This window comes from Kogia breviceps, chromosome 5 (assembly GCF_026419965.1).
Source record: "Kogia breviceps isolate mKogBre1 chromosome 5, mKogBre1 haplotype 1, whole genome shotgun sequence".
Classification (NCBI taxonomy): Eukaryota; Metazoa; Chordata; class Mammalia; order Artiodactyla; family Physeteridae; genus Kogia; species Kogia breviceps.
The window spans coordinates 65,793,370-65,808,201 of record NC_081314.1 but is presented as its reverse complement, the minus strand read 5'-3'; the positions used below and the strand labels follow the sequence as shown (position 1 = coordinate 65,808,201).

Genomic DNA, 14,832 nt, shown 5'->3' with positions numbered 1-14,832 from the left:
CCCTTCTCTCTGGGGAGAGTTTACAATCTTGTTGGAAAGAGAAGTTGCAGAGACGAATCAGTTCAATAACAGTCCAAGGCAGTATGAGATTAAGTTCTAAACTATACCAGTAATAGTCATTAATTTCAGAAAACTAATGTGGGCAATAGCAGTTGAGGAGCGTTCAGAAGAAAGGAGCTGAATTTGAGCTGAACTTGAAATGGGAGGATGAAGGTGGGAGAGAAAGGCTTTCCATCAGGAAGAAGTGCAGAAAGCTAAAGATGTTTGAGGTACAACTAATTTGGAGTAATAAGAGGTGGGGTTGGGTGAATAAGGGGAGGCATAGTATTAGGAGAGTTTCTGGTTAGTCATGGGAGTTTACCGGAAATTGGGCAATCACTGGAATTTCTGAACAACGAAGTGAATGACAGGTTGAAATCAGAGTGTTAGTCCACAGACATTATACGTGATAGGGTGAAGAGAGAAGAAAGGTCAGATAGGAAATTATTGCTAGAGTGAACCATCCAGTTCAAAAGCGCTGGACTGGCAAAGAGCCAGAAGTAAAGCGCGATGTAGGAAGTTGTGCTCTGGTGACAGACAAGGAAACCTGAAACTTAAGCCATTTCAAGTGAGGTGACAGACCTTCCAAGAGAATAACAGCATCACACAACAGCCACTGATTTAATGGTAAGTATGGTTCTTTCTCTTGAGTAAACTTGTTAATATAATTCTGTGCTAAATATACCTGTGAGATGTGTTTGTTCCCAGGGGGTAAAAAATCTCCTCGTTTGCTGTAATAGAGATTCTTAGGTATAACAAAGACAAAGAGGGATATTTTTCTTGATCAGAACACCTTGGACCATGAATAGGAAGCACAGACTGTGAGCTTGTTAAGGTCACGATTCCTGGCTCATGCGTTTTGGAACCCATAGTGTCTAAAAGGTACTCAACAGATGTTTGTTAAATGAATTAATAAATTAATTCCAATAACTGAGTAGCTAGGGAAAAAATATTTAGTTCTGGAATATCAAAGTGATATAAAGCAAAGTATACTGAATGATTTCAGTAGATCCTAAGCTATGCAGTAAGACCACTGGTCACCATCCTTTAGATTCAGGACACTCTCTGTTGTGTGCCCCTCAGAACTCTTCAAGGCTCAGTCTGGTTGGAGGACAGTAAGCCTTGCCAATCTGTTGCCTTAATTATTTCTACATTGATGGAGCCATCAGGTGGGTCCTAGAATCTGCTCTCATTTTTAAAAGGGCAGCTTTCTACTTTCTCAAAATCATAAATCTAGTATATTGTAAATTATTATGCTTAAAAAGCAGTTTCCTTCTGGTTAACTATCATTCCAGAATTTCCAGACCAGACTTTAGGCAAAGAAAAAACAGACATCAGGCAAGCTTTTTCCAGTGCTGACCAAGATTATATATTTTATCACCTCATAAAGAAATTCATCAGGAACAATCTCATATTACATATTTGCAACTTTTCTTGAAAATTTCTCAAACAGATGTCAGTTGTGGACTAAGTTATATGAACACAGTTTTAATTTCTGGTATTTATACTTATACAGAACCGAAACTCAAAGTCACTGTGAGAGTTAGGATCCATAAAAATGATCTCTTTCTTGAAAAAGTCAAAGTATGTAAAGCATACATATGTTCTGAACTGTACGCTTAAAAATGGTTAAGATGATAAATTTTATATGTGTGTTTTACCACAACAAAAAAAATGGGGAAGAAAGACTGCATGGGTAGGCATTTGTTAACAGCTACTTCATAGATTTTTCTAGGCTAAACCAGCACAGTTGTGTTCAATGGCAAAATCTTGGCATTTGCCCTTTTATCTATATTAGAATAGATCCAAAATTCTTTTCTGAGGAAAATCTTGACTTAGCCCACAAATATTTCCTTAGCTCTCATCTGTTTCCTTAACTTTTATGAAACCACGTTAACTCCATCCCCATTTCTGCTGAGTCCTAATGGAAGTGAGTATGCCCTAACTTGCCAACACACCTTTCTGATTTGCAGATTTATCAGAAATTCTCAATTGGGAGAAGAAATGTTAATGCAGGATTTCCTGAGGACTATGTACTCTCTTCTGGTGATGTCAATTTTATTTTTAGATTAAAGAAATATGATCACGAATCTGTCTTTAGATAGTCTTGTTTTGTCTCCTGCTGTGGTTACTTTTACTGAACTGCAGTTTAGGATCATATGAACAGCATAAGTCTAGAGACGGTAGGAGATGCAGCCTCAGGAACCCCGCGACTGCTTTTGCTGTGGAGGTGCAACTGGGAACACCGCTCACTCATCACACTGTGTTCTCTTGACGAGAGCCTGCAGAAATTCATTACCACAAATGACTCTGCTTCTCTTGAGCAACTAGTTTGTTTCATAAGCTTGTGAGCATTATGTAATTGAATGTGCTTCCTTCTGTCCTTGTGTTGGTACTTTAAAAATTCAGAGGCTTATTTATGGCAAATGCCCAGACTCTACAGTGTACAATTTGTGAACTACTCTTACCCTGACTTCTCATTTTATCTACTTTTAGTTTCCCTTTGGCTGGTTACTCCACCTCCTTTATATCTTATTATACTTTGTGTATTTTGTTAAGCCATCTTCAATCTTTTCTGAATAGAAGGAATGAAGGAAAACATAAGACAATCATTCATTTTTATAAGTCATAAAGATTAGTTTTAAGATAAGGATGCACTCCAAATAATCTAATCGGAAGATTATGTGATTTCTTTACCACTACCACAATTACATATGTTTTTCACTACTTTACAATGAGTATAGATGTTAATTTGTATGAGTAGGAGATTAACTGGAAGGAAACAAAACGAGTAAAGGCTGAAGCCAGGTTAGGCAGTATGTGAAAGGAGGAAAAAAAATGTGAGCAAGAAAACATGCTGAGTCAAAGAGAGAACTGTTTGTTAAGGCTGCAAGAAGTAGAGTGGGTTGGAAGTTGAATACTGAGAAATACTAATTCAAAGAGATTTATGTATGGGAAAGAGGAAGAAAGTGGCTGCTTGTTTGAGGGTTTTTTGGTGATAGCTTTCCACTAAGGAAGGGTCTGGGAGATTCACAGTAATAACAGCAAGGGGGTATCAGAGAGCAGGTGAGGGTGCAGTGAGGCAGAATCCTGGATAATCCTGGATAACAGGTATAAAGCCTGTTGCTGCTTAGTGCTCAGGGAGGCTGAGAAAGAAGTTCTCTGGGATGGACTGAAGACAGTGACTAGGTTGGTTTGGGATCAGGGGAGATAGGATGCTGGGGCAGAAACAGAATGCAGCCAGGAGGAGAAGCCACACTTCTCCAGGAGTCAGGTGAGAGAAAGATCTCAACTGAAGACATCTGAGATCTGGCAGTGGCCCTACAAGAACCCAGAGTAGGAAATCATTGGGTAACCTAGGACCTGGCACACAGTATGTGTTCAGAAATTTGGGGGCTGCATCGGGTCTTCGTTGCTGCTTGCGGGCTTTCTGCAACTCTTCGTTGCGGTGTGTGGGCTTCTCATTGCGGTGGCTTCTCTTGTTGTGGAGCACGGGCTCTAGGTGCGTGGGCTTCAGTAGTTGTGGCATGCAGGCTCAGTAGCTGTGGCTCGCGGGCTCTAGAATGCAGGCTCAGTAGTTGTGGCGCACAGGCTTAGTTGCTCCGTGGCATGTGGGATCTTCTCGGACCAGGGTTCAAACTCGTGTCTCCTGCATTGGCAGGCAGATTCTTAACCACTGCACCACCAGGGAAGCCCCAGAAGTTTTTCTGTTACATAAATAAAGCTGTACCAAAATGAACTCTGTATCTATGTTACTGTGATTGCCCACTTGCCTGTGGTTAATATCCTGACAGGGCTCTCAAAGCAAGACAGCCATTTGTTGTGCACGTATGACAAGAATTGGTAATTTTGCACTCTCCCCATTAAGCATTCCCAGTGTCCCATACCTCTCCAAGTACTTTGCACACTGGTAGTCATGTAATTGCTTGCAGAAGTCTCTTTAATGTCTGTCTTCCCTATGACACTGTATTCTTCTATAGGTCAGCATCTCAGTTTGTGAAGTTCAAGAGCTCAAATATTTGTTTGACCAGCTATTTTGTAAAATGTAAACAACTTTTAAGTGACTAATGAAGAAATCAGGGAATCTTCTAGAGTGGTAAATTGGACTTTTATGAGTCAAAAAGGGATAAAAAGACGATGACTTACTAGGTGAGAAAGACAAATGAAATAAGAGGTACTGTCTTCTACAGTATTGATTTCCTCAAAGACTTTATAGACTATTTAATGTTACTATTCTGGTAAATTCATTTCCTCTAGATAATTCCTAGTCAAATACATCATAAATCTGTCATTACAGTCAATATATCATTGATAGTTTTATAAGACCCATTCATAAAATCTTACTAAGGACTTTCCTATTCTGGCCCAGATGCTACATTCTACCTCTTTCCCTCCACCCTCACCTCTTCTGCCACCATTCAGTTATTTAACAAATGTTTTTTGAACATTAAGCAAATGCTAGTCATTGTGCTAGGTGCCTGGGCTAACATTCCCACACACCTTGCACTCAAGGAGTTCATAGTTTAAGGCCTGGGCACCATCTTAGAATGAAGTTATTAAAGTAACACAATTTTATGTCTGTCATCTTAAATATAGTAAAAGTATTATATGTGAAAGTATTCAGAAATTACTGGTACATAGAGTAAAGAAGGTCTATAAGAAGATAAAATTTTAAAATTTCTTAGTTCTGTCACCTCCAACTTCAGACCTGCTTGTTCACTGACCAGATCCTCAAAGTTTCAACTGGGACGTGGTAACTTTTTTAGATGGAGCAATGCTTCTTGCCAATCATCATATACATACTCAGTGACCTTGCATGAAGAAACATCCTGTCTGCAGAAAAGGAGACTGCACCTCATCTACACAAGGCAGGGCTGATAAGGTTTGTCAGTGTGTATGTGTATTTATGCATGTATGTGTGTATCTATGTGCCAAGAGGGGAGGAGATGGGGAGGTGATGGGTACATGTTTTATTACTTAGCTCATTCGATTTTTATCCAGTTATTGATGAGTGTAAAGTCATAGGCTCAACCTGCAGAGGTGGTTGTTAGCTTTACACAGAAATAAACTTTATCCCATGACCATAGCTTGCATTTCCAGCCCCAAATAGGACAGGAGAGAACAGGTAATTCAGTGAATTCACCAGCATGACCAGAAATTCAATTCAGTCATATAATGGCAGATCAATATTATCATTGTAAATAAAGGAGAGATTACTGTTAGATGCATCACTCTGTGGCTTTCCACTGTCCTGTGGAAAAAAAGAGGAAAAAATCCCCTCACAGGGCTTCTCTGGTGGCGCAGTGGTTGAGAGTCCGCCTGCCGATGCAGGGGACACGGGTTCGTGCCCCGGTCCGGGAAGATCCCACATGCTGCGGAGCGGCTGGGCCCGTGAGCCATGGCCACTGAGCCTGCGCGTCCGGAGCCTGTGCTCCGCGACGGGAGAGGCCACAACAGTGAGAGGCCCGCGTACCGCAAAAAGAAAAAAAAAAAAAAAATCCCCTCACAACCACAGTAGGAAAGGTAAACAACTTTTCAAACACACACATATGTGTATGTTTTCCTCTGTATTATTATATGTTGTTTTTATTAATGTATCTTTACAGAAAGATGTAAATCTAATTTAACCTTGAATAATATAATACTGCATGTGAATTCTTATGAATAGGCCTTAGTCCAACTCAGTAATTAATGACAGCTTTAAAGAATATGCGTGCTCCAGAAGTTTGCATTAGAATTCTGAATGGCATCTTGTTTTTACTTTATTGAATTGTTTTGATATGCCAGACAAGAAAATGCAACTTTTCTCCTGTGTTAATTAATTAAATAGTATATTGGGAGAGATACCAGTTTTTAGGTTGTATCCATCGGTTTTAGCTCCATCTGTTGCATTTTATCAAGTTGCTGTTTAAACTCTGATACAGTACTTCATTTGTAGTTTCGATATTGTCCCCATTATCTTCCCTAAAATGAATACTCCACTACTGACCCCTAAACATGCTCTCATGCTCCTCAGCATCAGGGCGGGTGTGCTGGTCCAGTACCAGAAAGAACCTCTTCTTATTTGAGGCTGGATCATGGACACATGAATGTTTGAGTCTTCATAGTTCTCATAGGGGCTCTTTGCAGAACATATAGGTCGAATTTGTCTCCAGTTGGAACCTGGGAGTCTCTTTTTCCTGGATTTCACTTCTTCCTCTTGCCCTGTCTGCCCTTTCCCAGAATCCCAGTTCTGAGCCTCTCCCTGCTCCTTGGGTCAGAGTCCAAGAAGATGCATCACTGAATCCAACTTGGAATAATGACAGAAAGTACTTGTATTCTTCAAAGTGGGGCTTTTGGGCTTCCCTGGTGGCGCAGTGGTTGAGAGTCCGCCTGCCAATGCAGCGGACACGGGTTCGTGACCTGGTCCGGGAAGATCCCACATGCCGCGGAGTGGCTGGGCCCGTGAGCCATGGCTGCTGAGCCTGCGCATCCGGAGCCTGTGCTCCACAATGGGAAAAAAAAAAGTGGGGCATTTGCTGCCATTGATCACTAGTTTTTTTTTTTTTTAATGTAGAAAAGCAATTTATTCCATTATAAGCACTTACACAGTTAGTCATGGAGAGTAACAGGCCTGCTGGTGAAATAGGTCACCCAAAATAGAGATGGTATCAAACTAGTGGTCAAGGACTAACTCCTTAAAAAAAAAAAAAAAAAAAAAAAAAGCAACTCTTATCCAGGATAAATTTAATTTTAAAAACAAATACAAGCTATTGATTCACTCTTCTCAATTTAACTGGACAGTCTACCTGTGGTATAACTGTGAGGTAAAAACATACATCTTTACAACTTGGTGGTTCCAGGTTTTTTTGGTTTTTGTTTTTTAAAACCATTTCACAGAAAGGAAAGAAATAATATGAAAACAACTCAAGAAATACACTAACAAGCAAAAATATATGGGGAAAGAGGAACACATTGTTTTGACTTAACTGAAGAAACAGAGGAGACTGGTCTATGTAAGAAAATGTGTATCCTGGAAAGTTCGGTGTGAAGATTTTAGAGCAGGAATTTATATGACTTGAATCTCCCCTATTTCCTGAATAAAAACGACATCTTGTAGTATTTATATTTCATGGCTCAGACACCTACCTCACTTGGCTCTATTTCTTACTCACTCTAGCATTTACTTAAATGAGTCAGAAAAACTTGGGGATACAGCATAAGAAGAAAAATTAACCACACACAATATTCCCTTTTTTTGTGGCTACTTTAGACCTCTGTTACTAGAAAATTCCTGAAGAAAATTTAAATATAAGTCTGTGGCTTTGCTGAATCAAGAAGCCCCCAGTTAATATTTCGAAAACACCTTCTATTTGGACTAATAACATAGTTGATAGAACTTATTATAGAGGGATAACCAAAGTCTGTGTCTCAAAACCAGTGTTAAATCAATCTCAGGTTGAGAGGAGGAAAAGGGGAGTCTCAAAGCACAAGAAGTGCAGACATTCTCTAGGATCCTTGTCCTTCTGGATCCATGCTTCCTTCAGGGTCTTCGTCATTATAAATGTTCTCTGCCATTTGCCAAACTTGCATGATATTGTCTTCTGATACAGAACAAATCACCCAAGGTTCATTGGGATTCCAGGAGAAATCATATATCTCGGCAGTGTGACCATCATGAATAAACAACAACTCTGATGGCCCATCTTCTGCATCTTCTGGGGATTGTTCCTCTCCAATTTTACTTAAATCCCAGACATTCAGTCTGCAATCAGTACCACTGGAAGCCAAAATAGTCTCATTGTGAGGCGACTACTAAACCTGGAATATTTCATCCTTCTGTGATTCAAAGGAATGCAACTTAAGTTTCAGATTTATCAGATCCCACAAGGCAACAGTCTTGTCAGCTGATCCTGTGGCAAGAATGAACTCACTATAAGGATTGAAAGAAAGGCAGTTCACTTCAGCAGTGTGAGCATCAACTGAGTGGCTTGGTTTGGAAGTATTGTTTGAACGAGTATCCCAGATCATAAGTTTCTGATCATCAGCAACTGACCCAAACAGAGACTCATTGAGCAGACGCTAGGAGATGTCTTCTACTACTGCTGTATGCCCTGTAAAGATGGTCTTTGCATCCACAACTTTTCCTTCCTTTGGAACAGCACTGATGTCCCATAGGCAGATAGTATGGTCATCTGAAGCACTAAGTAAGTGCCCACTGAGATTTGGGTTCCAAGAAAGCCCGTAGCCTTCCTTCTGATGTCCACGGAGACACAAGTCTGGGTTGCACTCTCCAGAAGGGTCTGGTTTAGAAGGATGTTTTATATAGTCAAAAACAAGAACATCACTGGATGGAGTCTTTGTGGCAATGATGCAAGGGTTCTGGGGCATATGGCGTGCCCTGTTTACTTCTCCTTCATGGTTGATCTTGATTTCTATTTCAATTTTGCCACTAACCAAGCCAAAACCTCCAAATTCTCCTTTTTCACTGTTGTAGTGTGAAGCATCAAACTGAGCATCATCGTTGGGGAGCTGCACACTGGCTATCGCAAGGTGGTTTTGTTCTTCTGACGTGTGTGTCCCCAGGACAAGTCAATGAATACTGAAATCTTTCCCTTCTGGTCTGGTTACATCAGGAAGCCACTGTGCAGTTAGGCTGGGCCACTCCAGAGCATGGGTCATCACCAAATCGTAAAGAAAAGGAGTGTTCTTTTTCCATATTTTGTATTCTTCATTGATCACACGGTCTTCTACTGCGTCATCAAAGGCTGCTTCTTTGTTGGCCATGGCGGGCAGGCAAGCCAGTGGGATCAGATTGAGCTTTGCCGATCACCAGTTTTAATATAACTTTGATGCTTTATTAATTTTACTATTTACATTTCTTTAATATTATCAATAATTAATAATAATTACCAGAAGTGAGCAAATACAGCCTGCTCTTTAATTCCTCTTTATTCGCCTGTCTCAGATTTCTAAATATGCTTAATTAGATTAAATGTGGCTACTTATAGAAAGATGCAGTTTAACTGTGATGCAATAATCACACTATTTAACACTATACATTCTTGTAACTAATAGAGAAGCTTTCTTATAACAAATTTAATTATTAATAAATGGGGACATCTCCTCAATATGGTGCTCAGAGAAAATAATTGTGGAGTAAAAGACACCTTTTGTGAATATGCAGTGCCAAGGGGCTCAAAGTCTGTTACTTCTTTGTATATATTTCTTTCTCCAACAATATCATCTCTGTGGATAAGAGAAGATCTTCAACATCTTGCTCTCACCTATCTTTCTTCTCTGTAACCCCAATTAGTTTCAGCTTCCTTCTCTGCAAGCAATTACCTTTATTTCATTATGCAGATAGTGAGGTCTTTGAAAGCCAGTGAATCAACAGAAGCCAGAATATTATGCATCACACTGTATATTTAATAATGGTGTACAATCTGATTACTGTGAGTACAGTTTTAAACGGCTTTCTGTTTTAAAGGAATTTTATGTGATAGCAACCTTTGTTCTCTCAGGATTACTTGAGTGGAAAAATCCCTTTAAGGCTAAAACAGAACTCATGGTATAATATTGATTAATCAGTAATGCAAATTAGCTTTGAGCTTACCATCAAAATGTGGGGGAAAATTGAATCAAAACTGAATACCCTCAGTTCTGGCCCTGGGCTTCCATAGGTGGTTGATTCCCTTGGACACACTTTCCTCATAGCAATGGTGAGGATTGCTACCTTATGGAGTAAAAAAAAAAATCTGCTGACTTTTACTATTGTACCTGAAATAAAGCTAAGAGGAAAATAATGTTGATTTTACATGTAGGTAAGTTCAATAGAATTTCACTTCATCTCACCTACATTCCAAACCACTAGAGCACTAACTGTTCACTGGAGACTTTAAGGTCATTGTAAAATGAGATGGCAGTTTGGTAATTAACTGATTTAATGTTGAGTGCCAAGACACAGTTGAGGCTCAAAACCCACAAACCTCAAATCCAGTAAATTATCCTGTTTTGAATGTCTACTTCAGGAAAAATAAGCAGATGATTTTAAGATAGCTATTTCATTTTGTATAACCACAGTCTGAGGAAATGTTAAATTGTGTAGTCTAAGAAAGCTTTCAGAAGACTCAAGATGTGAGCTGATGTATTTCTTTAAGGAAAGATCATTACCTCCTTGCTAATTTAGCGAAAAATATGATTTATCTTTAATATAAACTCCCAGAAATGAAAAAATATACCATTGGATTTTAAATTATAACAGTTAATCAATATTCAGGTTGCTTCAAGGATGCTAGAATTGATTTGATTATTTTATCACTTCCTTTATATTGTGCCTTCTCTGGATTTACAGTCAGGAATTTGTCAAATACAATTATATTTATAAATTTAATTTTCTTTTGCACTATTTGACAAACTAGGTGTATTCCCAGATTATAAAATTTTTTTTTGGATTTATTCTTTGTTTTTCTTAAAATCGTTCACTAGTTTTCATGTTATTTCCCACAATCTTACAACATGAGTACAGTAATCATTTAGTAGCTAGAAAAGCTGTGCTTATACACTATTTGCTTGGCCCTAATTGATTTTTTTAATCCACTGCATCCAATTTAATTCACACACTTTGGTATTCAGCCCAACCAAGAATTTTAAGTTACAAAAGTAACATTTTATATACTTTTAAACTATGTTTACTTTTATATAATTTTAATGCCCCAAATCCAAATACCAAATGTTGAAAACTTTTGGCATTATATTTTGCTTCTCTACTTATGTGTCTCATCTATTATGTCTTTCTCTCCATTTCTGATAAAAAGCTAGCCTCCAATTTAGCATACCTAAATGTCTAGGTCATTACTCAACACCATCCTTAATAGTAAAGGAAATGCAAATGCTATTATTACAGTGCTATGTATCTTTTAAAGGCTGTTGCTTAGCACCTACATGTGAATCAACAAATCTGCCAACTACAAAGTTCACTTTTATTTAACAAAATGCAGTAGGCCTCCCAGGATTGGATATTCCTCACCCCTGTGCCAAAGCAGGAAAATTTGATTAGGGGAAAAGCAGAAATTCCCTGGATGTGGTGAGAGAAGCAGTACATTTTATCCATATGTAGCATTAGGAAGACCTTTGGAAGATATATATGTGTGGCATCCGGGTCGGGGCCAGGAAATTTTCTTAGCTGAGGTCCTAGTCTGGCTCTTTTTTTGGGATAGCAGCCTGTGCCTATCCCTTCCTGGTCCATTCAAGTTTGCAGTGGGACTTTTGGCTCTATCTGAACCCCGTGGGACCAGTGGAGGTGTCAGCCTGCAGCAGCACTAAGCAACCTCATCCCAAAGCAGCAGCAGGGATGAGATACCTGCCTGTTCTCTCTCCTGGGCTCTGAGCAACACCTGTGGCCCTAAGGCTGTGTGTGGCCCTAAGGTTGTGTGTGGCCACACAGCTCTCTGGTGATAGTTAATCCTGGGACTTACATTAACATTTAGGAAGGGATGCAGCCTGCCCCATGGTCACCTTTTCACAGGTTCAAGGTGGCTGCAGGCAGGATCTGAGCTCAGAGAGTTGTAGGAACAGACCTGAAGCTGGAGCTATTCCTCACCATTCCATGCAGGGAGATCAGAATTAGTGAGGAGCAGCCACATTAGGAACTACTGTGGTTGCTGAGGACCTGGAGCAAGTGGGGTTGGAATCCCCTGGGACCCTGATGGAAGGCGGAAGCGACCTGGAAGGGGAGGACTGAATCACTAGCAAGTACCGCAGAGAGGCCCAGAGCTGGTGATGATTGTATGATCCTCATTTCTTTGCATTGTTTTTCTCCCCTGGGAACCTGTGAAGTATCTATTAAAAAAAAAAAAAAAAAGTAGTCACCTAAGTTGTGGGAAGTTCTGCTGTCTTTAAGGCCATACTCTTAGACTAAATCGTCCAGTCATACATAGTCATGAAAATATTCCCAGAATGGCGAGTTGCCTCCTTATCCTTTGTGAGAGACCATCAAACATGCACAAGAGCAGCCACCATTTCAACATATATTAACTGAGGGCCTACTATGTGCTAGGAGCTGTATTTGCTACCACACAGATCAAGGGAGGTGGGGCAAGTGAAGCCTGTTTCACCTGAAGACAGAAAAGGAAGTTAACTTCTGGATGTCATCCCTGTGCATCCACCATTCTGTTCACATTCTGTAACTGACCTGGAGTGTACTGTGCTCACTAGTAAGGGTGTAGACACTTTAGAATAGAAAAGGTTTGTTTGACACTTATAAATGCAGAGGAGATTACCTGGGGAAGACTTGGAGAATTTAACTGTTCCATAGAGTCTTCTCCAAATGTTCCGGATTAGAAAACATTTCATCAGTATTTTGAAGTTGATCAGACTGGGGATGTTCAATTTAGCAAACCTCCCAAAAGACTGATATACGAGATCAGAGAGGTACTTTATTAATTTACAATGAGAAGTAAAAACCTTCAGGGATTGGGGAGTCCATTGTTTAATTTTTCTGCCTCTCATTCTCCATATGGAAAACCCATAAGAAACCAAACAATCAGCAGATACCTTGAGGAGACAGGCTTAGAAGAGTAGGTATTTATGAGAGACATATTTAATGGCATTATGTTAAGATAGCCCAATGCATGTATTTCTGCTCTAAGAAAATACCTACCAGGTAGACCCAATACTAAGCAGAAGCTGGCTGGGTTTTCTTTCCTCAAGACACAAATTGACTGGACTCTGTCAATGTTTACACTGTGAATCTCATTTTCCTATATTTTGGGGGCAGACCAAGTCTCACTACCATTGTTACCTTTACTCTATTAATTAGGTAGCAGGTTATTTTGTTTCTTTAAGGTGCATCTCAGTGTTGATCTTTGTTTTAAAACCCAGAGGGCAATCTTATTTCTCATTCTTCAAGAGTATCTCCTTATGGCATGTTACTACTTGTGAGTGATTACTAAACTTTCAGCTATTAATTATTTTGACTTCATTTCCAGTTTTATGTTAGTTTCAGAAATGGAAGAAATAGCATGGAGAGTGCATCATTAACAAGCTAGGTTTAAAATTAGGGTTTCCTAATGCCTAATCTTTTGATAAGTTCACTAGTTTTTGAAAGCTAATTCCATGTTATTATTACTTTTTAAATTAGCGGGCTTATTATTTAATTGGGCACTAAGGTGCTGATTAAAGAAAGAAAACTATTGTATACTAAGGAAAACGATTAAATTTTCTAGAAGTCATTGTGTATTCTACTGTTTGGAGATTAAGTAGAAGTAAAATCAGTTAAAAACATTTAAAAAATTTTCCTAGAAGTAAAATCCACGAGAGATAGAAAATCATTGTCAACTGGGCATTCTCTCACAGTGTCTGTGTCTCTATGGGTTAAGAAAATTGCCAAGGCCAGCACACTGTTCAAAATGGATAAGCAAAAATCCTTGTCAGTTTTAAATCAGCTCAAGTCAATTTGGTTGCTTGACACTGAGAACCCTGACTAGTACACCTGGTCTAGCCAGGTCTAGGTAGCTACTTTATAAATGCTTTCTCCAGAGCTGCCACCTCTTCTTGCTTCCTTCTGTGGATTAGGCCAGAGCCACTGTTTGGCTTGGAAAGTCACCTTCCCAGGGGAGCAGTCAGTACATTGACTTGTAACTGGATGGCCACAGGACTGGTTGTTAAATTCACTGGGTTTTCCAACAGAAAAAAAATGGGAGGAAATGTTATATATTCAAACCCTCTGGGAATCTTCCTTCCTGAGACAGTACCCTCTGCTCCCATCACAGAAAAGGAAATTAAAACCAGAAATATTTATATCCACTCCTAGTAAGCCAATTTATGAAAACTGAGACTTCACCAGATTCTGAAATTCTGTGCTCCCATTATGTAGTTATGTTGTCCAGACATGCCTTTTAATAGTTCAAGAAAAATCTCTCTTCTACCCAAGGAACACAGTTAGTATACAAATTCATGGACAAGAAAATGTTTATCCTTGATAGTAATCCAAAGAATGCAAGTGAAAGCAACTTTAAAATACCATTTTACATTTACTGAAATAGCAAAGAAGCATATCTTTTTATTATAACAATTGTCAGTGTTGAAGTGAAATTATATACTCATTCTTGATGGCACTGTAAATTAATACTATCCTTTTGGAAAGGAATATGGCAACAAAGAACAATAGACGTAAATATAATCGAGTCCTTTGTTCCATGAGGAATTTATCACAAATAATTCAAAAGAAATAAAAAGGTATGTACATGAATACATTCATTACCTCTTTATCCATAATAATAAAACATTGGTACAGAGTAAAAAATCAACATTGGGGTATAAATTAAAATTTTGGTTGATCATTTTTGCAAACTAGGTACGACATTCCTTCATCAATCATAACTGAAAAATGAGTATCTATTTTATGATATAAATGTGTAGTACAGAGACTACTGACACAATCTAGCAGCTGACAGTGGTGAGAAATGATTGATTCTGCAATATAATGTCAAACATAAAATTTAATTACTAAAATCTTAATGAAAGCACAATTTCAATAGTCAAGGATACTATTATCACCTGTACCTCAGAATAACCTAATAGTTATGAGGGAAGTTTCTCTTTTATACTATTATAGCCAATAAATTAGGAAGAAATCAGAGTATCACTATATAGGTATTGCTCAACAAAGGCTACTTTCATCCCAAGAAGACAACCAGACATGCACCTTCTGATGGAAGTTTATAAACATCTATGAGGTGGTTTTGTCCTCCACCAAAAAACAAAAAACAAACTAAATATGATCAAGTCTCAGATACACCGCTGGAAGAGTAT

The 14,832-nt window shown here is 38.8% G+C and overlaps 1 pseudogene; it reads right to left on the bottom strand.

Moving 5' to 3' along the window:
* Positions 1 to 7,515: 7,515 nt before the first annotated feature.
* Positions 7,516 to 8,805, bottom strand: LOC131757233 (histone-binding protein RBBP4 pseudogene; annotated as a pseudogene).
* Between the last annotated feature and the right edge of the window lie 6,027 nt (positions 8,806 to 14,832).